Source organism: Crocuta crocuta, unplaced genomic scaffold, assembly GCF_008692635.1.
Source record: "Crocuta crocuta isolate KB4526 unplaced genomic scaffold, BGI_CrCroc_1.0 scaffold602, whole genome shotgun sequence".
Classification (NCBI taxonomy): Eukaryota; Metazoa; Chordata; class Mammalia; order Carnivora; family Hyaenidae; genus Crocuta; species Crocuta crocuta.
In genome coordinates, this window is record NW_027529456.1 from 392,197 (window position 1) to 417,061 (window position 24,865).

General features: G+C 34.7%; 1 long non-coding RNA gene across 2 annotated transcripts in view; it reads right to left on the reverse strand.

Annotated features, from left to right (window-relative positions):
- Window positions 1-6,120: 6,120 nt before the first annotated feature.
- Window positions 6,121-24,865, reverse strand: part of LOC144228855 (uncharacterized) — a 53,260-nt gene continuing 34,515 nt past the window's right edge. Inside the window, exons 3-7 of one of the 2 annotated variants that reach the window (XR_013334288.1) lie at window positions 24,333-24,452; window positions 18,161-18,242; window positions 14,713-14,904; window positions 11,058-11,241; window positions 6,121-6,335 (exon numbers count right to left, since the gene is read on the reverse strand). This is a non-coding gene — a long non-coding RNA (uncharacterized LOC144228855). The remainder of the gene's footprint in view (window positions 6,336-11,057; window positions 11,242-14,712; window positions 14,905-18,160; window positions 18,243-24,332; window positions 24,453-24,865) is intronic. The other variant, XR_013334289.1, reaches the window with a different exon arrangement.

Sequence of the window (24,865 nt, forward strand, 5' to 3'; positions counted from 1 at the left end):
CACAGGGAAAGTTACCTGGTTAATTTTCTAATGTGTAACATGATAACATTAACTTTATTTGTATATTGAATCTCAAAGACTAATAGCTTGTGATAATAATCAGATAAGGGGATTAATTCATTGACCTAACAATTTTAAATAGTTGGTGAATCAGTCTTACGAACATAGTGGGGTGAGGAGAAAAAGGTGAGCTACTTCTGTATGTGAAAAGTTTGTCACAGCTGCATTAAAGATTAGGGTCATTAATAAAAGAAGTATAAAAATGCCAAGCACTTTTAAGTCCCAGCTGTTACAAATACCAAGTACCCATGATCTATCCACTGCATACAATTCATAACATTCTTCTAGTTAAAGAACACTAGTTGGTCATAAAAATGCCAACTTTCTCTTTCTACTAGGTGTGCTAGATAAAACAAGAATAACATCTGGAATTTTATGGTGAAATCAATCTGAAGGAAATAAGGAGAAAATGAAGTTTGTTGCATTTGATAAAGGATAATAGTCAGTGGCTTCATCACAAATAAAGGAGGAAAAGATACAAGTACACCAAGGTGATCATGACGATGATTCATTTGCTCATCATGAGTTTTAAGCAACTACAATGTTATCAAGTAATAAAATAAGACATGACCGTGTCTTATTTTATTATATATCACAAGACATGGTCATGAAATCATGGAGTGCTTTTACCAGAAGAGAGGTAATATTAATGACTGGGAGTCAGAGCTGAAAGGAATAAATTTTAATCTTCCATTAAATTTTTAACTCACAATATGTGAGACTTAGATGAGTAGTTACTTGTATATCTTTCAGGAAATCTTCCTTGTGTGTTATTCATCCACTTGTTATGCATTTTAAGCATCTGTAATACTACTAAAAAATACTGTGATGGGTTTTGTTGATATATAAGTTGTAAAAGTTTGAAGGAAGTAGTGAATTATTTACACTGGAAGAGATGTAAAAAATTCAAGAACTAGGGCATTTCAGCTCAGCCTTGAAAGATGAGCCTTGAAAGTTCAAGCCGTGTTCAGTGTGATGGAATCAGAGGCTATATGAATGAAAGTAGCTGTAGATGATATTGGAAAAGAAGTCTGGGCCCAAATCATGGAAAGCTTTGTATGACATGGAAATAATTTTGAACTTAATTCTGTAGATAAAAGTAAGCCTAATAAGATTTTCTTGAAATCAATGTAATATTTATTATGTACTTTCTCTGGACCAAAGCAGATAAGATTAACAAATAAATATAAGGACAGATTCCACTGGAAATTATAATAGCCTCAGAAAATTGGTTATGGTACTAAGGGATGTTGTCCTAAATTTCTGTACAAATATGGCAGGCAAATCTTTCATAGACCTGAACACAACCAAACACAATATCATGACTTATTAAAGTGGTTGGCAGGCTTTTATATATAAAGGGTCAAATAGTGTGTATCTTAAGCTTTGAGAACCACAAATGCCCTAAGTTACTACTCTTATAATAGTGCAAAACAACTGTAGTCAATAGGTAAATTAATGGGTGTGGTTTGTGTCAATAAAATCGATTAACAAAAATTTGTCCTGTAGGCTGTAATCTGATGATACATGATTTAGTACAATGAGATAATCCCCTGGAATTTTTCTTCACCAAATGCTACAGAAAGGTCAACACACTGTCTGTCCCTATATTTCAGGAAATCCCCAAGACCACCCTCACTTCTACAAGTTTGGGGGAATCCCAAGACCACCTTCTGGTTCAAAAGCTCACTAATAGGATAAACAGAACTCACTAGAAGCTAATATACTCACATTTACATGTTTTTTACAGCAAAAGGATATAGACTTATATAAACTAATGGAAGAGACACATGTGGCAGAGTCCAGAAAAGGTCCAAGTCTAAAACTTCCTGTTATTCCCAGTAGAATCATAGACAGCACTAACTCTTCCCAGACCTGATGTGTGATAATATGCATAGGGTATCATCAATACTCTGAGGCAAGCTCATCTGAGTCTTGATACCCAGAGGGTTTTTGTTTTGTTTTGTTTTAATATTTTAATGCTTATTTATTTTTGAAAGAGAGAGAGAGAACCAGAGCATGAGCAATTGAGGGACAGAGAGAGACAGACAGACAGACAGACAGACAGACAGACAGACAGACAGAATCTGAAGCAGGCTCCAGGCTCTGAGCTGTCAGCACAGAGCCCTACACAGGACTTGAACTCACAAACCTTGAGATCATGACCTGAGCTGAGGTCGGAAGCTTAACCAACTGAGCCACCCAGGTACCCTGATGCCCAGAGTTTTTTACTGGGGATAAGTTAACATAGACATGGTTGACTGGTCACATAGCTGACTTTAGTTTCTAAGCCTTCCAGAGTTTGAGCTGATATTATGATCCTCAAATAAATCACATTGTTGACATTGAATATCTGCCCATGAGCCAAGTCCCCTAAGTAAATAAAGATACTTTTTACCAGGTAAGATATTTCAGAAGTTTGGAGATCACCTTCCAGGAGTTGAGAGAAAAAGACAGACCTTTCCTTGGACAAGGTTACTTCTTTACTACACATCACCTTTATTAGCTTCTTAGGGTTATCATAACAAAGTGGCACTGTAAATTGGATGGCTTAGAACAACAGAACTTTATTTTCATATAGTTATGGAGGATAGTTCTGGAGTCTGAGATCATGATGTTGGCAGGGCCATGCTCCCTCTGAAGACACTATGGGAGAATTGGTTCCATGCCTCTTTCCTAGATTCTAGTAGCCTCAGGCACTCTCTGGTTTGTAGATCACCATGTTCCCCCTGTGTCTCATTTTATCTTCCCTCTGTGCATGTCTCTGTGTCCAAATTTCCCCTGTATAAGGACACCAGGCATATTGGATTAAGGCCCACTTAATGACCTCATTTTATCTTAGTAGGTTCTATAAAGACCCTATTATCAAACAAAAGTATACTTGGAAGCGTTGGGGCTAGGGATTTCAACATATCTTTTGGAGGGAACATAATTCAACCCGAAACAACCTCGTAGGTTTGTTGTAAGGATTACATGAATTAGTATACATAAAATGCAAAGCAGAATACCTGGCAAACAGAAAGCAATTTATAATTGAAATCTTAATATTAAAACAAATCCAAGAGTTTGTAAGGCCTTATATATGTTAGTTTGTCAGAGAACTGATTAGAACACGGATGAAGATGTTAGTCTTTGATACTGGTGTACCTAGCCACTGAGTGGAAAGTCATGATTGATGAAGTGAATTATAAGTGCTCTAATCTGTGGACAGTAATAAGGACATGGAGAATAGGTCACAGATGGCAGTGACTTAAAAAAAACAACAGGTGTTTTTATTCAGTGCTTACTTATTCAGTTCTATGAATATCTATCACATTTTATTGCAACGCTGTATTTGTTTGTTTACCCAGGATAGAACATGCCTTCGTAAACATCAGGAATTAGGTCTGTCTGAGCAAGTGAGTTACCCCCAGTGCCTGGTACATGGATGTCACTCAATCTTGTTTTTTGAATGATTATTTGAATAAATGATAGTCACAGAGCCAGGGATATGACAGACAACAAAAATGTTAAAAAGTAGTAATTGTTGTTGGAAAAGTATTAAAATAAATTGTAGAAAAGTGAAAACAGGCTTTAGTAAAACATGGAGATAGGCAGATCTTTTGTAGCAAACCTCAGAAAATCATGAGACATACAAAGAGAAATAATTTTGTCTGTCAGCCAGGTCAAATTTCAAAAATTTAATCAATGTTGAAATTTAAAAGAGAAACCTTGAAGAATTTGCTCATATTTATGCAACTGGTTGTAGTTCCTAGGATTCTCTGCTTAATTTCAAGGAAAAACACTTATAAATGAGAAAAATGCATGCCGACATAGTTTATTTTTGTTTTGTGATATCCACCTCCTATTTAATTTTAACCATATGCTTTGTTTACATGGATTGTAATCATCATTTTTACTAACTAGCTTGGAGCAAAATTTTCCTACTAACAATTATCTTTCAGCCTATAACTTTAAAATCAAGATTGGTAAAACACTTTATTCAATATTTATTAAATGTCTATTATTGGAAAACCAATATACTAAGCTATTTGTGAATAATCAGAGGGAAAAATAACTAATCCTCCACTTAAAGAAATCTAAATATAGTTATATATATATATATATTACAAAATATACCCAAAACGGACAATTTGTTCAGTGTTAACTCTAGACAGAGTGAACTAGAAAGCAACGATATACTTTGAATATGTTCCAAGGTGCCTGAAGACCTCATGTTCTTAGACCTTCTTCTACCATCATGAATGATACAAGGCAAACTTTCAAAACCTAGGTTTGAGAGCATACAAGTCCTGGCATCTCTTTCTCAGTTTGTAATTACAATGGCTCACTGGATATTTGAAAAAGGAAATAATGGTTCTATAGAAAACAAGCTATATGCATATGATAAAGTCAGATGAGAAGGATTTCAAGAAGAAAACAACACAAGAACCAGTTTTGCAGGCTGTAAAGGGACACAATTTTTGGTGCAGGTAATTCATTGATATTCAGCCTTATTTCCTACCTAAAAATAGAGGCTTCTAATTATATACTGTCCCAAGCAAGTCTTCAAAGTCAAACTGGGGCATATATACTCCTATGAGTACTTAAAATCTCTCTAGGAGATATACAAGCATATATAATTTTTAGGAAATCATTTTTCAGATACCAACTTTCTACCTCAAAAAACCTTGGGTCTCTTGGCTCTTTCTTCCAATATTTCTTTTTACAATCACTGGTCTGCTCTCATTTCACAACATTAAGGCAAATTTTCCATCTTGAATCCCATTACAAAGCCATCCTAGTGATGGAAAAACCTTGAGGAATAAAGAAAAAAAGCATGATCTGAGAGCAGCTTGCATATGATTGAGGGTCTAGTAAGAGCAAACAAGACATATTGCAGGGGTCAGTGCCTTATTTCACCCAAAAAATAAACTCAGCAAATTTCCCCATCCAATCTATCTAATATTCTATGATAAAAATTCATTCAAAAGATGTGAGATGGTTGTCTGTCATGGGAGCATGCATTAATAGGTTCTTTAGAAATAAAAAATAAAGTTAGCCATTTTTTTTCTTCTTTTCTGATTGACCTTACGAATTGATTTTTCTAATTAGGTTAGTGGTCACTGTCCATAAAAAGAATCAGCTAAATTTGTAGTCCTGAGATGTGATAAAAATATACTTAAAGCACATAAAATTGTACATTATGCTTTTTGCAAATATCTAAATTTATGATAAAACTTTAGATTCCCATTTAGAATGTGCTATGATTGTATATTTTCTCAGTTATTTCAAAGGGCACAAACACACAAATACTTGAGAACCATGACATCCAGCTTCTTCTCATATTAATGAAACTGCTACTGTGTTAAGCAGAAAAGGAATGGATGCAAACATAATATATTTTACATTGAAAAGAAGAGACAGACATACAGCAAACATTTGAACCCTGAGACTCTGTTTTGTCTCTCTCAAGGCATGTGATCCTTTTCAAGTTTAGGAACCACAGTGAAATATATTCATTTTCTGGGTATCTTTATGTTTTATATATTCATGTTTTTTCCTTAACAAAAAGATTAAAACTAGCTTTTGAGGTGAGCATCCCCAGTGAGCACAAGCAGACAGTTGTAGTTCAGAAGGTAAGGCAGGCCCACTTGTGATTTACAATCAAGTGTATCAAGAATAATCAAACATCAGACAGAACCCTTCCTTTGAGAGAAAGGGAGAATGATTCAAAAAGTTTTTGTGAAGCAAAACCAGACCAATCCACCTATTAATAGACTCAGTCTAAATTAACTCTTCTGTTTCTTTCTGAAATACATTGACAGCATTCATTCAGTGATGTGAGCTTAGAATAACAGTGATTATATAAAATTTATTTTTAAAAGATCTTGAACTATGCCACTCAGGCTGTGTTAATAATGAAGCTGTAGCTACGAAGGCGAACTCATCTAACTTATATGAGAGCCTTAATGTAAACAGCATACCAGGAGAGATACACAGACATGCAAATATTTGCAGAAGGATTTATTACATTCTCTACGGGAAAACAGATTAAAGTAGAGGAAAATGTACCTAAGCCTTTCAACAGTGAAAAATATTAACTAAAAAACAAAGCTGTCAAAAGCCATATTCCTAAGAACTTGGAGGATGATTTCAGGTTCCCAGAGCTGCAAAGTGAATCAAATAAATTTCATTTTGTTATTTAGATGCTGAGAATGAAGTCCTTCTAGAAGAGCAGGAAATATTTCCTTCCCTTTGTAAATGTTACCTTCCTTTTTATTTATTTGAAGCAGCTGTTGGGAAACAATGAAATTTGGAGCTTAGTTGAAGATAATCGATGTTATTAACAAGTTTATTTGCATATACTAGCATAACAGACCTGCAAGGGAAATTAGTGAACTAGAAAAGCTTTAACAAAAGAAGTGTGTGTATAGAGCATTTGGCCTTGAGATAGTTCATTTCTAGGTATGATACTTAGCTTTGTCATTATTAACTTTCTTGCTAATATAATGATCCAATTTAATTCTGAATCATCAAGTTAGATGGATAATTTAACTGAGCTGGTTATTCCTCTCATTTCTCTAAAAGACAGTCTTCTGCTTGGGGTGATCAACTCAGCTACATTTTTTTTTTAACTCACATTTTCATGTAACATTCAGTGCTCAAACATGTCCATACCAGTTTGATCATTCCAGGACAATAGACAATATTTCAATGCCTAAGTAAAACAGATTTAATTGCTAAACAAGATTTCAAGGAACTGAACTTCATTTTAATCACAAGCAAGCTGCAAGGCAATTTTCAATTACAGCAAGCTTTTTATTTTTCTCCAGCTGTGTGTCCCTGCTGATTCCTGAAATTACATGTAAGTTGTCCCAGATTTTGAAGTGGTGTACCTACTGAGGTTTTTGTTTTGTCAGTTGATGAAGGATCTGTGATTAGAACCTAAATAAATTGGCATTTATAAGATGCATTACCCCACCCTGTATATTTCAGGACATGATGATTGAGCTTGAAGAAGGTTTAAGATATCCCCTAGTGGCAACTGTGTTCCTAATTAGGCTGCTGGTGTTGCAAGTACTCACCTCTTCCGCAGGAACATCAAAAGATAATGTGGGAACTAAGCCCTAGAAAAAGTAATCTGTTGGGTATTCAACAATCAGGTCAATAATGCATTGTATTTTCAAAGTTCTACAAAGTTCCAATTTTTAAGGAATTTTGCCATGTGAGGCCCAGAGTTCGTATAGTAATAGTCTTACTATAAAGACTGAGGATAGAGGAGGTAGAGATAGATGCCTTAACTTTGGAGGGTTCAAAAAACACTGGTTCTCTGCTTCGGATTCCGTGTCTCCCTCTCTGCCCCTTCCCTGCTCACACTCTGTCTCTCTCTGTCTCTCAATAATAAATAAACGTTAAAAAATTAAAAAATCTGTCTCTAAAGAGAAATCAAAGAAAGTCACTTTTGAAGATAGAAGGGGATAATGCTAATGGAACATAGGAAAGAAAAAAGAGTTTTATTTCAACTTGCAGGATTCATTTATTTTTCTTACTAACCTAATTCATATTTTTCTGTTATTTCTCTTTTTTCCTTTATTCACTAATTATTCATTAAATATATAATTGGCTACTATTGTAAGAAAATATCATATTACTTTTGTTAAGTATGATCTACAAAAACATACTTTCAGAGATCTAAAGGGATTTTTATAGAAGGGGAGAAGATCCAGAATTCCTAATCAAGGCAAACATACCAAAATTTAAAGTAGAAACAGAAAAATGCTATTAGATCACTCTGAGTTAAATTTCTATGTTAATAAACATATATTGGGTGAGGGGACAGCTTATCCTAGGAATAAGGGAATAGTAAAAGGCACAAAAGAAAAGAAAACAGCAACTGGATTCCAGGATTATAAGTAATAACTTTTTAATTCATTTTAGAATGAAAAAGATAGTTGGATGTAAAGTTGTGAAAAACTTTTTTCCTAGTAATGAAGCCCATTGGAAAGGCTTAACAAGAGCATTGAACTAAAAAAAAAAAAAAAAAAAATTGAGAAAATTTATGTGGATGCAGTATGCAGATCTATTACAAGAGCTAGAAAATGGGAGAGAGGAAATCACTTGAATGAAATTTTGCTAACATTCGGAGAAATTTTTTTAAATGTTTATTTATGGAGCACCTGGGTGGCTCCATCAGTTATATGTCAGACTTCATCTCAGGTCAGACTTTGTCTCAGGTCATGATTTACTAGTTAATGAGTTGGAGCCCCTCCACGGGCTCTGTGCTGACGGTTTGGAGCCTGGAGTCTGTTTCAGATTCTTTGTCTCCCTCCCTCTCTGCCCCTCCCTCACTCATGCTCTGTCTCTGTCTCTCCCTCTCTTTCAAAAATCAACATAAAAAATTATAGATAAATAAACAAATAAATGTTTATTTATTTTTGAGACGAGTGAGGAGAGACAGAAAGAGAGGGAGATGAGGATTCAAAGGGCTCTGCACTGAATGAGAGCAGAGAGCCCCACATGGAGCTTGAACTCACTAGCCATAAGATCATGACCTGAGTGGAAGTCGGATGCTTAACCAACTGAGCCACCCAGGCACCCAGATTCAGAGTAATTTAATTGGTGAGGTGGGCATTGACTTTAAGATATACTGGCTGCTGTAATGTTGTCTGTGAGACATGAGGAAGGTGTGAAAATTTAGAAAGTGAAAGTTAGAAAGTGGAAAGATATGGGTTGGAAAACAAGACAAATTCAATGAAATTAAATATTAAATTAGGTATGGCATTGGCTTAAATTTAAAAATGCAAACCTTAATTACTTGAAATAAATTGTTTTGACTAAAGATTATGATTTTGTGATTAACAAAAACATAGAAAAATAGTATAACATTTATGATCTTTCATATGTCATGAATTTGAATATACAAAAACCAGTAACTATTTTTCCAATAACTTAACTTTCTCTGTAAAGTCTCCCTACTTATTTATACACTGTCACCACCACCACCACCAAAAACAACTGAAGAACTACCTGTATCAGAACATTGATAACAACACTGCGTGAAGATTCACATGTTCTAAAGAAGATTTCTTAACACTGAAATCAGCTCAACTAACTTTGCAGAACTGCTTGACATGCCAGTGAATTTTAATTTATAGCCAGTTTCCTGGTCTTCAAAATGACCTTGCATCATGTTGCACTATTGCTGTTTAGTTTAACTTTATCCTAATTTCCAGTTGACTCTAAATCTTATTCCTTTTAAATAAAGAATTAGTGACATATGATGTCATTTCTCACTATTTATTGAATGTATGTTTCCCAATCGCCATTGCTAACTTCATTTGATAATCTCTCTGTGGTCAAATTATATAAGAAATTTAAAAATGAATACATAGATGGAATATATATACACATATGTATTTATATAACTCTATAGTATATAAATTCCAAGTATTCATATATATATGTATATATATATATGGATTTAAGCATACAATTATATTGCACATGTATGTGGGTATGTTTGTACTTAAAATCAAAGTAAGATGGCATAGTAAGGAGTGCCTTAAGAAACAGAAAAAAATCACTCATCACTTAGCATGTATTTGAATGTTTCACTTTAATAGAATACCTATGACAAAGTACCTTTTTTCCATGTAGCCCTAGTTAGTTTCTCACTGTCTCTGTAGATCTTTTTAGGTAATCTCAGTTACTGTGAATTAATTCAGCTCACAAGGAACTTTAAACTGAATGTAAAACCTAGTAATTAATAAATTGTGATTTATAAAATAGTGCTCATGGATATTTTATTTTAAAAATCATTGCCCTTTGACATTACTTCATGACTTCCATTTCCTTATTTTATGCTAAATATCACTAAGTGTTCACTCAGACTGAAAAAAAAAACAGTAGAAATAATGTAAAACTTTAATAGAATAAATGTATTTTAACAAAAGTGCAGGGATTTTTATTCAAGATGCTTTCTCCTTTCATTCATTTCTGCTCTCTCCGAACATATCAATTAGGGATTTTAGATTTGTCTAATATGTATATAGAACAGTTAAACTTTGTGTGTCTACAGTGTATATATGAAATTAACCTCACAAGAAATAGCTTTGCCTTGAAATGAATATCAATTTACTATATTTTAGAAGATCATATTTCACTGATGGATATATTATGTTAGTGAATATTTTAATAACTAATTGTAGTTATAACTTCCAGTACTTATTTTTAGTAGTAAAATACTCTCTTATTAGAGACAAGGTGAATAATGAATTACCTAACTTGTAAATTAACTTTCACTAAGTTATAGTTTTTTGCACTCAGTAAATACTAGATTTTAGGTATTTTACTTGTATTATTCCTATCAGAAAAGTAAAAGGTAAAAAGAAAAAAAACCACTATGATGTCATAATGAAGATATTATTATCATGGCTTTTACGTTTTTAATAGGCAAATTAAATAAATACTTCTAATGTTCTGAATACAGGTTTGCTGTATCAGTCCATTTTCATGGTTGTATGTAAGAAAAATTAACCCTGATTAGCTTGAGAAAAGAATGAATTAGCTGGAAAGACAAAAGCTAGTTTGAAAAATTCACAAACTTAGAAAATAGTCAAGAGCTAAGGGAAAGTAGGTTGCAATAGAAAAAGAGGTCAAGTCAAAGTTACTGCTTAGGCCTCTGCCTATAGCACTGATATTAATTTTTCTCCACTTCATTCCAAACAAAATGCTTTACAATAGCCATGCGATTTCTCTGCTGTTCTTGGACATTTGAATCACTGCCTCAAGATTCATAATACCTAACAGCAGCATCTTGTTAGTCACAACTAGAACATATGCCTGTGACAAGACTAACTGGGGAAAGGAAATACTATCTTCCTTTTGAGAAATTTGGCCTAGAAGGACACCATATGTGAAAAGTTATACCTAGGTAGCACACAAGGATGTTACATTATGGGACACTGATGAGTACAGAGAAGATGAGCATAATTAAGAAAAAAGGAAAGACTTACCACTTCAGCTCTTAACTAGAGTGTTATTAAAAGGGTATGAAAAGACTTCTGGTTTCAGCTCCAAAGTGTAGAATGTTTAGTAGTCATCAGTCTCATCTTCACAACAAATAAATGCTGAACAAAGTCATTGACTTTCTCTAAGCCATAAGAGAAAAGGTCACAGGGCAAAATGCCACCTTGAAATCTGTAGAGAGAAGTGAATCCAGAGAGTCACAGATGAAATCTGCTTACTGGAAGAAGCTTCTAGAGCCATAAACTGCTATGGACAATTAAATGTCAGTCTGGATGAATTGCTGGAGGCAGAATGTGGACCATCAGGAGACTGAGAAATTTCTGGTGCTCAAGTGTCAGAGGACCTCCCACACTTCAGCGGGTTTTACAACCAGAATCCCCACCACGTCCTGAGAGTGAAGAGCCAAGAAAGATCAAGTCTTGGGATCACAGGGGAAGGGCAGAGTAATAGCTGTGAAATAAATTCAGAACACTTTCCATAACAAAGACCCACTCTCATGCTTGGGTGGCTCAGTCAGTTGAGTGTCCGACTGGCACAGGTCATGATCTCTCAGTTCATGAGTTAGAGACCCCCGCTTAGGCTTTGTGCTGACAGCACAGAGCCTGAAGGCTGCTTTGGATTCTGTGTCTCCCTCTCTCTGCCCCTTCTCCACTTTCACTCTGTCTCTCTCTCTCCTTCCTAAAATAGATGAACATTTAAAAAAAATTAAAAAACAAACAAACAAGCAAAGGCTCACTCTCCAGAAATATGTTACTGGAGTTTATCCTACCTGAGGGAAGGGCATTTTCATACTGTAGCCCTATCTAGTCTTTCTACCTCATCTAAGTGGTTGAGGGGGAGAAAGGAAGCTAGGATACCATTGTGCAGTTCACATCTCAGGGACCCAGACTCACTGACTAAAATACGTACTCACATTTAGTCATAAGATTAGAGAAGGTTTCAATTTCTTCAAACTTTCACAATAAAACAACAATGCTCTGGTATAATAACAGCAAATTACAACAGAAAATGTTGCAAGATGCAAAAATCTCTCAGTGGAGAAGTACATAGGGAAGCATGAACTCAACATAAACAAGGACACTAGAGGAAATTGAAACTTGTCACCTATAGCTACAAAAAACAGTAAACACAGTGGAACTCCTATTAATATTAATATGAAACCACAGCAAATACTTATTTATCTCCAGTGATATTGCAACTTATAATAAGAAGTATATATATTTGGTTATATTTCGTCATTGCCTTCATTTCTGGCACAGAGCTCCTAAAACACTTGGAATTTTCCAAGTAATAAAAACAATTGGAGGACCTCGTTTTCTTTACACACACACACATACACACACACACACACACACATTCACACGCACACACACACAAACACATCATCTCTTCCTCAAATAGCTCTGGGGCTGGTACCCCCAGGATTCAATCTAGTCCACCCCGTGGCCTCAGTGGAGGGGAGAATGGTTAGAGGTTGACTCAATCACCACCCACCAATTAATTAATCAAGTATGCTTAGCAATGAGCCCTCCTTAAGAATCCCAAAAGAATAGGTCCAGAGAGCTTATGGGTTGATGAACATGTGGAAATGAGGAGAGGGTGGTATGCCAGGAAAGGGCATGGAAGTTGAACTCTTCTTACCCCATAACTTGCCCTATGTCTCTTAATATGGCTACTCTTGAACCATCTAAAATCTTTTGTAATACGTCAGGGATCCAATAAGTAAATTGCTTTCCTGAGTTCTACTAGCCACTGTACAAATTAATCAAGCCCAAAGAGGGGGTTGTGGGAAACTCTGGTCAGTCTGAAACACAGATAACTGTATTCTGTATTCGTGATTGGCATCTGCAGTGTGGGGTTGGCTACCGGGAGTGCTGTGGGACTGACACTATTCCAGATACTGCCATAATTAGGTTAAATTGGGCGACATCCCTCTGGTGCTGCAGAATTATTTGGTGTTTGGAAAACGTGCACATCTGGTGTCATAAGCGTGGTACAATAGGACCAAAAGTAAGGGAGACACAGAGGAACACAGTTTTCCTTTAGTCCTCCATTCCCATTATCCAATACACCATGAGTGATTTTCAACAAAAAATTGCAACTAATGCCAAAAGGCAAGGAAGAAAAATACAGTTTGAAGAAGTAAAGTAAGTAGCAGAATTGGATTAACATATGATAGATTTTGGAATTATCAGACAGGATGTTAAAACAATTATGACCCATGCTTACCAATCGAATGGGGAAAAATAGCAACATACAACAATAAACTGGAAATACAAGCAAAGAGCTAGAGATTTTGAGTAAAAATTTAAAAGAAAATGAGATAACTGAAAAAAGTACCTTAACAGAAATGAAGAATGTTTATCATATATATATCAGTAGCCTAGACATAGGAAAGAATCAATGAGCCTAAAGATAAATCAATAGAAACTCCTCAAACTAAAATGCAAAGAAAGAAAAATAAAAATAATACTAAAAGGAATATCCAGGAACTATGGAACAATTTCAAAAAAGGTAACAAACATATAAGAGAGGCTAGCTCTCTTTTCAACACTGCATCCCTATAGTTTTAGTGAACAGAGTACCCTCTGTGTCTTCCCATCAAAGAGAGTAGGTGGATGGGTTCTGTTGGTATATTTATTCTAATAACTAACTCTACTTGTCTGAATCTTATCTGATTCATTCTTCTACCATCTGCCATGAATTTCTGGCTTATCAGTTTTACTGTGGAATATTGTTTCTCCAAGATTTCAAAAGTCCTCCTAGCAGGATGTTAGCATATCTCCCCAAATCTTTGTTGGGGTGTTAAATCCTGTGTGATAGGAGAGTGCTACCATATATAGAATTTATCCAATTTTATACTATTTCCCAGCATCCTCAAGATCCAATCTGTTATATGGTCCCCTCACTTTTGCCAGAGCATTTTGGCTACGTCCTGCCACTTCTTCAGTGTATAGCCCTTTTCTTCTTTTATCAAACTGAGCACTTTCTCAGCCAGATTCTAGAGAGTCTTCATCCCAGTTCCTTCTTTGGTGGCCAAGAGGGCAGGTGGGAATGGAGAGGTGCAGTTTTATTTTAAAACAGAGATTTTGTATTGTCTTTAAATTTTGGGAGTGGGGTGGGTGTGGCACACTAATATAGAGGACTCAGCCACTTTGGTAGACCCAAAGTATTTCCAAAGAATCAAAGGATTCATGATTTTTCAGAGCATCAATCCACATGCCCCTATTTCTACTTGGACAGTTTCCACTTTTCCTTATAAAACATTAATCATGGCTTAAACAGATTTGCTATATTTGAGATTTTAAACTGCTTTGACACTTGGTACCCTTTTAACTAAATCCTAGGACTGCTTCTTATTTTTGTTTTGCCCTCTTGATGAAGGGGAGGATTATATCTATATATGCTACCAGTTAGTCCCTCTGTTTTTCAAATTTTGCCATGAACTGGTGATTAGTTACCTTCAATCTTTAATTTTCTTGAATGAATCTAACAACAGCCATATCATTACATAGTCTTTACAACCACTAGTTCTCTTGTACTTTTCAACGTCCTGAGATACTACACATGACAATTCATACACTTATATTGATGTCTCACTCTATTTAATCCCCAGTTGTCATCTGGACCGTGACCACATACCTGGAGTTATCCACATTCCACATGCCATCACATGTGTCCTCATTGTCAACTTGCTGCAAAATCCCATATTGTAACTTGTTTCTTCAAATCACTCCAGATACCAACTGTCTTGGTGTGAGTTTCTCAGGAAACAGATGCTTAGAGATTTGTATACAGTAAATTTATTTGGAAATACTCGTGGGAACAATGTCCCTGAAAGAATGAGAGAAGCGGATATTGACAGGACAGTAGAACTGTGATGCTTTTGCAACAGAAATTTTAGCGAATGTTATAAGTAGCTGTGGAACAAGAATGACCTTTCAGACCTTACATGCAAATAAAGGCTTGATGCCAAGTTTTATAGGATTCTAAATTGACCAGTGATCGTGGGGGGAATGTATTCATAATGTTAATGATCAAAAATGCAATACTCAAGTTTACTCTCCATTATTAACACTCTTCGTTTTTAAGTCTATACAATTAAAAAAACCAATCACAATTCCTGATTTGTAATGCTTGTAGATTTTCTTGGTATATATATTTCTATTATTGCCAATTTTAAGCTTCCAGCGAAATGTGGCCTACCACAGAGCTGAAAAGTGATGGGCAGCAACCACAATTACAGAAACGCAAGAGATATAAATACAAGAGCACAAGTAAGAGAAAAATATAAAATAATTGGGACATCATGTGTTTCAAGTATTTAAATCACTTCAAAATATCGTTTATAGAACTGATACATACTTAAATTTTTAAACATAACTATATCTAAAAACTGGCCTCTACATTTTCAGAATATTTACAAATGGCCCTCACAAGCTACTACAAGCTGGTTTGAGCAAACTCCTGCATCCCAACACTGCATTCATATTAAACTTAAATGCAACACATTAATTTGCACTTTCCTCAATTGACCACTCATGTTGGAAAATATTAACAAGCTATAAAACCATGCTACAGGCACTTTTGAACTCCTCCATATAACTGAGTACCTAAGTTCTTTCCTTTAGAATAAAAATGGCCTGGAAGAGAGTCTGCCCTGAACACTAAAACATTTGTTTAAAAATATAGGTTTTATTGCCTCCTCTTCCTATTTAAAGGTGACACTTGTATGATTACCCTACTTTTTTAGCTTTGTACTCTCTGTACTTTTTTCTTAGCAGTAGAGGAGAATACTTGAAGTGGGTCAGAGTAAAAGGTCACCAAAGATGAGGCCTGGGAAATGGGCATGAAAAGTAAGTGTAATTCCTTTTGTCTGATCTCTCTGATACTGCAAAAGCTCACATTAATTAAGGAACTACCAAGAATTACATAAAGCATGCTGCATACATTACCACAATGAATATTATCATTATCCACATTAACTCATGAGGATACAGAGGCACCCAAAACATTAAGCAAATTGTCCAAAGACACATACTTTTTTGTTGAGTAGGTGAAACCAAGAGTAAGCCCAACTTCTAGGAGCTTACCAATTTCATTTGTTAATCACGTTAACTAAATATATCATTTACATAAGTCTTAATCAGGGAAATAAATATATTTTAAAAGTTTATTTATTTAACATAATTAAAAACAACACTGAGTTAAGTGGTTATGCTTTGAATAGAAGCCATTCTTAGTGTATTAAGCTGTCTTAACATTTGGTTTATGGAAATAACAGCAAATATAGGGATCTTTGGTGCTTCTAAGTATTTACAAATAAAGCAAACAGAGCAAGTAGCAATTCTACAGCTACTATCATGGCAACCAGAGAGGAGACACCAAAGTTAGGACTGGTAAGCTGTTTACTAACCAATGGCTGGGAGGTCTTAAATGCATTTTGGATGATTCAGTAGTTTAGGAAATATTCTTGAAAGGTTGAATTAATATCATTGCTGATTTGTTCAATTTCATAAATTGTGTTGATTAATCTTGCTTTAAAAAAATGTTATGAGGCCGGTAGACAGAAGGGGCATATTCTTTATTGAAGATGAGTAAGATAGACAACACTTATTTAATAAGCCATTGCTAAGAATTTATTTTGCCCCAGATAGTGTATTTGTGGGCATATTTTTAGGTACTCATATAAATGTACGCTTTAATTTAAAAAATGATATATTACCCGTTGGCACATCAGTCATCATAGTGACTGATCAACGTGGTGATGACTTTTGAAACAAGTTAGTGACTAAATGAAATTAAAGTCACACCCTAGGGAAAACAAATACCTCAAGTTTAACTTTCTAAAAATTATCTGTTGAAGATAATTAGGTGTATGTGTGTATAGAAAACTAAGTAACATTGGAGACTTTTAGGAATACTGTTATCCTTACTTTACTCCTTGTTCATTCTATCTGTCCAACTTTCTGTTTATTTATAAAATAACAGTATTATCAATGGATCAAGTGCAAATAGATGTCATCAACAGTTGTTATCACATTAAATATATAAATAAATGTTCATAGTACATATGTTTGCGTGTATGTTGTATGCATGTTCACAAAGATATTTTAAAGGTAATTATTAGTATTTTTCCTACTAAAAATAGATTCTGTGTGAGTACTGTATGGTGAATGGCCTTCTACATTCTTGTTGCATCTGCAGCTGCTTTTTGGGTCAAGTGCTCAGATGCAATTCCTTACATGTGGGTTGCCATGCCTTGGGTTTGATTTCTGAAGAATTTCCTCAGACTTGATTGTTGTCTGACAAAAACGTACATTAAATAAAAGGAAGACCAGTGGCTTTATGAGAAAGACTAATTTGGGAACTCTGTTAACCTACCGGATCAAATCTCCCTTTTGTGGTTTGGTTAACATAAGACATACAAGAAATTTTTACAGAAAGTTGTATGACACATCCGCAACTCTAAGTGATACATGGAGAAAATATTCAGGACAAGCCATTTCACAGTAGACATCAAGAATAAAGAGAAGTGTGAGGGGAAAGGAGATAAGGTGAAAACAAAACCAAAACCAAAGTAGAAACATGAGGAACCTGCAGTAGATACCATAGCAGCCATCTAGCATAAATAAGTTGAGTCTTTAGAAATTTTGGTGCTTTTAGACCTGATATAGTATCATAAATGTCTTCTCACTTCATCTTGATGCTTTTATTTTATTCTTGGAAAAATTTTCTTTCATTTTTTTTCTTTCCTGCATGGGTTTAAAATAAAAAGCCCATACCAAGAGAAGTAAGCTAAACATATTCCTGTTGCTTACTATCGGAGTTAAATTTACACAAATTGAAAACACATACTTTAAAATAAAACATTAAAATGCATATATGTATGTAAAAATTATTAAGCAATTTCTATCCTTTTTTCATCCTAAAATGATTATAGAATATCTATGTTATGTTACCTATTCTTTCTGTTTCTGGAAACAATATTAAGGCTGTTTTGAAAAGTTACAAAGGCTACAATTTTTAATGTTTCTTACAAAGGAAAGGGGAACAATTAATTTTCTTTCCCCCAGATAAGTATATTTACAGAAACAATGTAGAACTCTATATCAATCCATTCCACACATCTTCTAGAACCTTCTGTTCTTGCTGAAATTTTAGGGCTTTTTCTGTGGGAGAAAGGAAAGCCATTGTAAGGGAATATTATTGAACTTCATCTCTTCTTCATGGTAAGGAAAAATAGTTACTTTGATGAAGGAAGTAAAAAGCCATGTGAAAGCAAAGAGCAGAATGAAACTTACCAATGTCAACTGACCCAGGGACTTCAGAGTTATGAGTACTCTGATGAGTTTGCAGGAGACTTACCGTCTGCTTGTGTTTTAACCTACTCACAAGCTTACAGACTATGTACTCTCCTCTTGGATTTGTGGGACCGGCACAATCCTGTGATTGTATCAAGTGACATCATTGGAAAATCATCCGAGAACAATGTTTATAAAGCCTAGCATTTGGAAAGTATTTATGTCCTCAGAAACCATCTTGGCCAATCTCCTCATTTTTACATTGGGAAACATGAAGCCCAGAAATATTCAGTAGCTAGCTCAAGGTCACAAAGTGAGTTATAATCAGCTCTAGGACCACAACATGATTTTTTTTATTCCCATTTCAGTTTTTATTTCAGTTCCCATATTTTTCTCACCATGGCATAGATTCAGCCATTTCTGCCTGATGATAGAAATCTTCAAACAATGTTCTCAAGGCTTATGTTTGTATTTTATTTAAAATTCGGCCTACTGAGACTTACTGAATAATTCTAATGATTTTATTTAATAAACACTGTGTTGGTAATGAGTGCTATGTTATAATGCATTCCTTCATGCAATTCTATAAAGAAAATAAAAACAAACAAGATACTCTAAGAAGCAACTACTATCATTTATCCCATTTTATAGAAGAAATGGAGTTTCAAGGAATTTAAATAAATTACCCTTAGTAACAGAGTTTAACAAGGTGGGAATTTTTTTAAATATATATTTTTTAATTTTCTGTAACATTTATTTATTTTTGAGACAGAGAGAGACAGAGCATGAGCTGGGGAGGGGTAGAGAGAAAGGGAGAAACAGAATCTGAAACAGGCTCCAGGCTCTGAGCTGTCAGCACAGAGCCTGATGCAGGGCTCCAGCCCATGGACTGTGAGCTCATGACCTGAGCTGAAGTTGGACAGTTAACCAACTGTGCCACCCAGGCACCCAATCAAGGTGGAAAATTGAGGCTGGTCTATCTCTCTGATTCAAAAGAAGTACTTTAGTTTATATCCAGTTTCTACTTAGTTTACATTTCTGGACATAATCCACTTTCACCAGCTTAGACTCAAAATATTCCCTTTTTAGTGGATTGACCATCATTCATTATTCTGAATGTTTCTGCCCTTTGTGCTTTTCCACTGCTTGAATTTGAGGGTATTTTAGAGCAATAGGACAATAAAAAGTCTCTGCTAGAACTAATCCTTATTAGCCTGAAGCTTCAGTATCTCTCAGTGTGGTCTTCTTTCCTTGGTAGTGAATGATCTGGTACATCAATAGTGTTGGGGAGGGTTATAGGATCTTTTATGTAATTAATAGTATGCCCTCAGAGGAATAAATACAGAGGTTACAATATAAATTCACACAGTATGCTGGCTAAGTGATAACTTGATGTGTTCCAGTGCATAAATCCTCCAAAAGGACTGAAGGATTAAATTTGTGATAAAAAAGAGAAAGAGTTTCTTTTTAGAGTTTACAGTATTGTGTCTCCCTCTCTGCAAGGACAACTACATGGCTAAATAAATAAAAACAACAACTCAATGAAAATATGGCAAATTACTTTTGTCAATCACGTATTCGATGAATATTTTCTGAGCTCCAATGTATAAAGAACCCTAGGCTGAATGCCGTAGAATATCTGAAGCCATGGTGTTCTGTGCAACGCACTTAACTGATTAGAAATGGGAATTGTAGCACAGTCAGTGGTGATATGTGTAACAAGAGGGATGTGATCTTTACTGCTGCCCACTAGAGGAACATTACTGTAGATAGAGAAGATACTTGACTATTATAATCAACCACAATTTGAAGCAGCCTTCTGTTGTATACATAGCTACTGAAAGTCTGAAGGCAAAGGTAATAAAACAAGTAAAACAGAATGAAATTACATATTACCATGATTTGTATAGGTATTTGGAATGACTTTTTCCCCCTCAGTGTCCTTCTATTCTACTTTCTAAAATGACGCATTTCACTTCTAAATGATGCTAAAATAAATAACACCTAATAATAACTTAAGAAGAATTAGGAATGCTTTAATAATAATGTAGCTAAACATGCTGAATTTACTAGTTTATTCACATAAGTACAATTTGTATGGTCTGTAACTTTGAGGTGTTTCACATAATAACTATAAAAATAAAATAATTGTCCTCATAAATACTTAAAGTGATGTAAGTATTTTGGTAAAAAAATAGATTACTATGCATTGATAATACAATTACTAAATCTTACAGTATCTTGGATATCCTCGAAATACAGGGGGAAAATGTGGTCTGTAGAAATGGAGGGAATAAAATTTGCCTGCATTTTTTTAGAATTATTAAAAATATCTTGATTGGCATCAATTAGCTCACTGTGTCTACATGGGATACTTACTGTTTCACATATTTTGTACCACATATTGTTTACAGTGATTAACATATTTAACCAATATTTATGTGGGTGAGCTTTTCTAAATTCTAAAATATAATTTTGTTTTAATATTATAAAGCATCTCTCCATTGTTGCTTTGTATTTATCTTTCAACTCACATCAACAGGTTAGCAAGTAGGATATTGTAAAACAAGGAAAATGGTTGTTTATCATTATGAACATATAACACAACTTCAAATGTGTTCTATATGTTCTATGAACCATTATTCTTTCAATTATTTTTTCCCATTTGGAAATGCATTCCACTTGTCATTTTGTCTTAGATAAAATTTCTTCTTTCAAACAATGTTATGCTCTTTGTCATAATTACTCTTAGGGATTCTAATCAAAGGTGGATGTCATGAGGAATAAAGCATGCATTGGAATCACACATGCATTCGATGTTCAGACTACTGAATAAGGAATCCTAAACAGATATATAATTAAACACAGTAACAGCTGTGTTCAAGACATAGGAAGAAAGATGAAAAAGGGATCCTTATTATTCATTTAACTTTCTTTTTCTTAGACCAAATATAAATGTCTTTAGAATTCTGTGATGTAACTTAATTTTAGAAATGCCTTGAAATTTGATGTCAGCATAACACCTAAATGATAGACTTATGGAAATCAGGGGCACCTGGTTGGCTCAGTCAGTTGGTTAAACATCCATCTTCGACTCAAATTGTGATCTCATGGTTCGTGAGTTCAAGCCCTGTGTCGGGCTCTCTGCTGTCAGCCCAAATCCTGCTTCAGATCCTCTGTCTCTCTTTCTTTCTCTCCACTCCTCCTTCCCTCTCTCTCAAAAATAAATAAATATTAACATTTTTTAAAAAGATAGAGTGATAGATATCAAAGACATACCTGAATATATGGTATAACACATAGTTTTGAATATCCATTCATTCATTAATTTTTTCATTTACCCAGTATTTCATTATTTCCCTGATATTTTATTTAAAAACATTATATTAGGTATTGTGTTAATTAGGTACAAAAGAGGAACAAGACGTGCTCTCTGAAATTAAATAAACCCATTATGGCCAAAAATGGTATAGAAATGGACTTGACTTTCAATATGTTAATTAGGTACAAAAGAGGAACAAGATGGGCTCTCTGAAATTAAATAAACCCATTATGGCCAAAAATGGTATAGAAATGGACTTGACTTTCAATATTTGTTTTGCTAATTAACATTTCATAGTTTGGCCCTGAAAAAATTAAACACTTGTATGTTGTTAATCTCTAGATTTACTATCTTGTAACATCTTATATTCATGGTATCAGATGAAAATGTATATCTTAATATTGGCAATAAATACTTTAAATAGAAAATCTGCTTTTGGCCAGCACTACGTTTATTCAGTTTATTCTTCTGTAAAAAAAAAGTCCACCATGTAGTTTTAAATGATACTCTCACTTTCCCTGAAATAAAGGACACAGAAACTTTCCAACTTCCTTTTCCAGAAGATAAAAATAATAGTGAAAGCTGCAGGAGTAAATGCTCTCAAAATTTACCATGAATGATTTGATGTGTAGTTTCTTGTACCCCTTGAATAATGGAAGAAACCTGACTGGTGTGCTTTATAGAATTACAGATTTACATGGATTAGAGGCAGGGGTGGGTAAAGAAATAAAAGGCATTGATCAGCTTTGATAAGGGGTTCATATGAAGGAGTAGAAGATGATTAATTAAAGTGGATGTGAAGTCTGGAAGATGAATGTAGTTAGCTTTTAGAACATAGTTGAAGAATTTGAGAAAAAGACTATAAGCACTGTAAAAATGTTAGTGAGGTCAGTGGGAGCGATCTAGAGATGGCAAAGGTTTAATCAATAAAACAAATTCAAATACATTATTTCATTCAAATTCAATCACTTTTACAAAATACACAAGTCATACTTACTCATCTAAGAAAACTCATAAGTAAAAAGTGTGAAGACAAGAATAAAAAACAGTTGTAATCCTATCCCTAAAATATGACCTCCAAATATTCTGATGTTTGCTTCTCCAAAGATATTTCTATTCAGTAGAAACACATGAGGACTTTCCCCTTATGTTTTATAAAAAAATGACATCAGCCTTCAGCTATAATTTGAATTCAGATTGTTTCACTAATTTTTCGCTAAACAGTGTGTGTCTGTGTTTTGCTTAACTTTGCTGTAAATGTCCCTTAAATCTTTATTGGAAGGCAGCAATACATAACTTTGTGATTTTTGTCAGTATGTATAATGGAAGTTCTCATATCAATTCTTACACCTAAAAAACCCCTACATTTTAGTATTCAAATATTAACTCAATCTGTTAATGATCTGATTTTTTGTTAGTTTGTACTCCAAATTGACCTAACTGAATTTGCTTTTCAGATGTATGAGATTGATTGAGTAACCTTCGGTAGCTTCCAATAAGTTGGAGCTGAATGTTTTCTCTTCAAAGAAACTTACTACCACAAGGTATGCTCTAATACAATGTCTCAAATCAAATTTTGTCAGACTTTGAAGCAAGCAAGCATGTGTGCATACATGAAGACCTGCACACACACCCATACAACCTTTTCTACAAATCTTGTGAAGTGTCTATTCTCTGTGTTTTAATCAATCAGCTAAGTGCCTTGCCTGGAAAGTCTCTTTTCAGGACTTAGTTATCTTTTGGAGAGGATCAGAGGGAAGAATTTTCTATTATTTGAACAAAGGAGGGATGGGGTCAGAAGCCTTGGACTCCATTCTGAAGTGGACTCTGAGATACATTACATTCTTTCACTTATCAGAATGAAAATTTCTGCTAGTATTTCTCCCTTATCTGAGTAATTTTACTGCTGCTTATTTTACAAAAAAGAATCATTTCTAATTATCACTGTGTTAATTTACAACCTCTTTAATGTTGACTGTTTATAAAGAGAGTTCTAGTATTTATATCTTAAGTAGAATTTGTAACTAGGTCTTTTAAAATGCCAGATCAAGGCTGCCTGGGTGGCTTAGTCGGTTAAGTGTCCGGCAGGCTCAGGTCATGATCTCACGGTTTGTGGGGTTGAGTACCATGTCGGGCTCTGTGCTGACAGCTCAGAGCCTGGAGCTTCCTTCAGATTCTGTGTCTCCCTCTCTCTCTAATCCTCTCCTGCTCACACTGTCTCTCTCTTTCTCTCTCTCTCTCTCTCTCTCAGAAATAAATAAAACATTAAAAAAATTTTAAATATCAGATCAGACCAGTATGGCAATGATTTGTAGCTGTACCCATTTATTATTATTTATATGAATACTGGGCATATAAACATATTCCCTTTATATTGAAATATTTCACGTGGAGTTATAGACACAATGAGACTCATTGTTTATTTGTGGTCCTTTAGGCTAATTGGCACCTTCACTTAAAAAAAGTCATTGTTGTAATACACAAAGTCATACTCTTCCTATGATTTCCCAAGAATATTTTAATTTGTACTATGGGAAATTCCACTTCATACGATTTTCATAAAGAGCTAGCATCTTGGGGCACCTGGGTGGCTTAGTTGGTTAAGTGTACGATTTTGGGTCAGGTAATGGTCTCACCATTGTGAGTTCCAGCTCCAGAGTTGGGTTCTGTGCTCACAGCTCAGAGCCTGGAGCCTGCTTCAGATTCTGTGTCTCTCTCTGCCCCTCCTCCATTTGTACTTTGTCACTCTCTCAAAACTAAATAAACATTGAAAAAACAAAAGAATTAGCATCTTATATCCAACCTGCCATGAAATTGTACAGCAAACCAAGGTTCCCATTTATGAGAACTCTTCTCTATCTGCTGGGCATGCTCTTGGAGAACCACCCTCAGCTGTCAGCTATTTCAAGAATTGCCTCAGTGAGGAGAGCCACCTTAGTCAATGGCAAAATGCCTTCCTGGGGGATCCATAACTAATGCACATGAAAAAATAAAGACTGTCCCTCTTGCTTCTACTCAGGAAAATTCTGAAGAGCCATTCTAACTATAGAGCTCTCCTAGGGGTTGGCTGGCTCTGTCATTGGACCTCTTTGTTGTTCTGTTTCTCCATCTGAACAAATTATGCCTCTTCTCTTTTCTACAGGTGTTGATCCCATGAACAATCCATAAT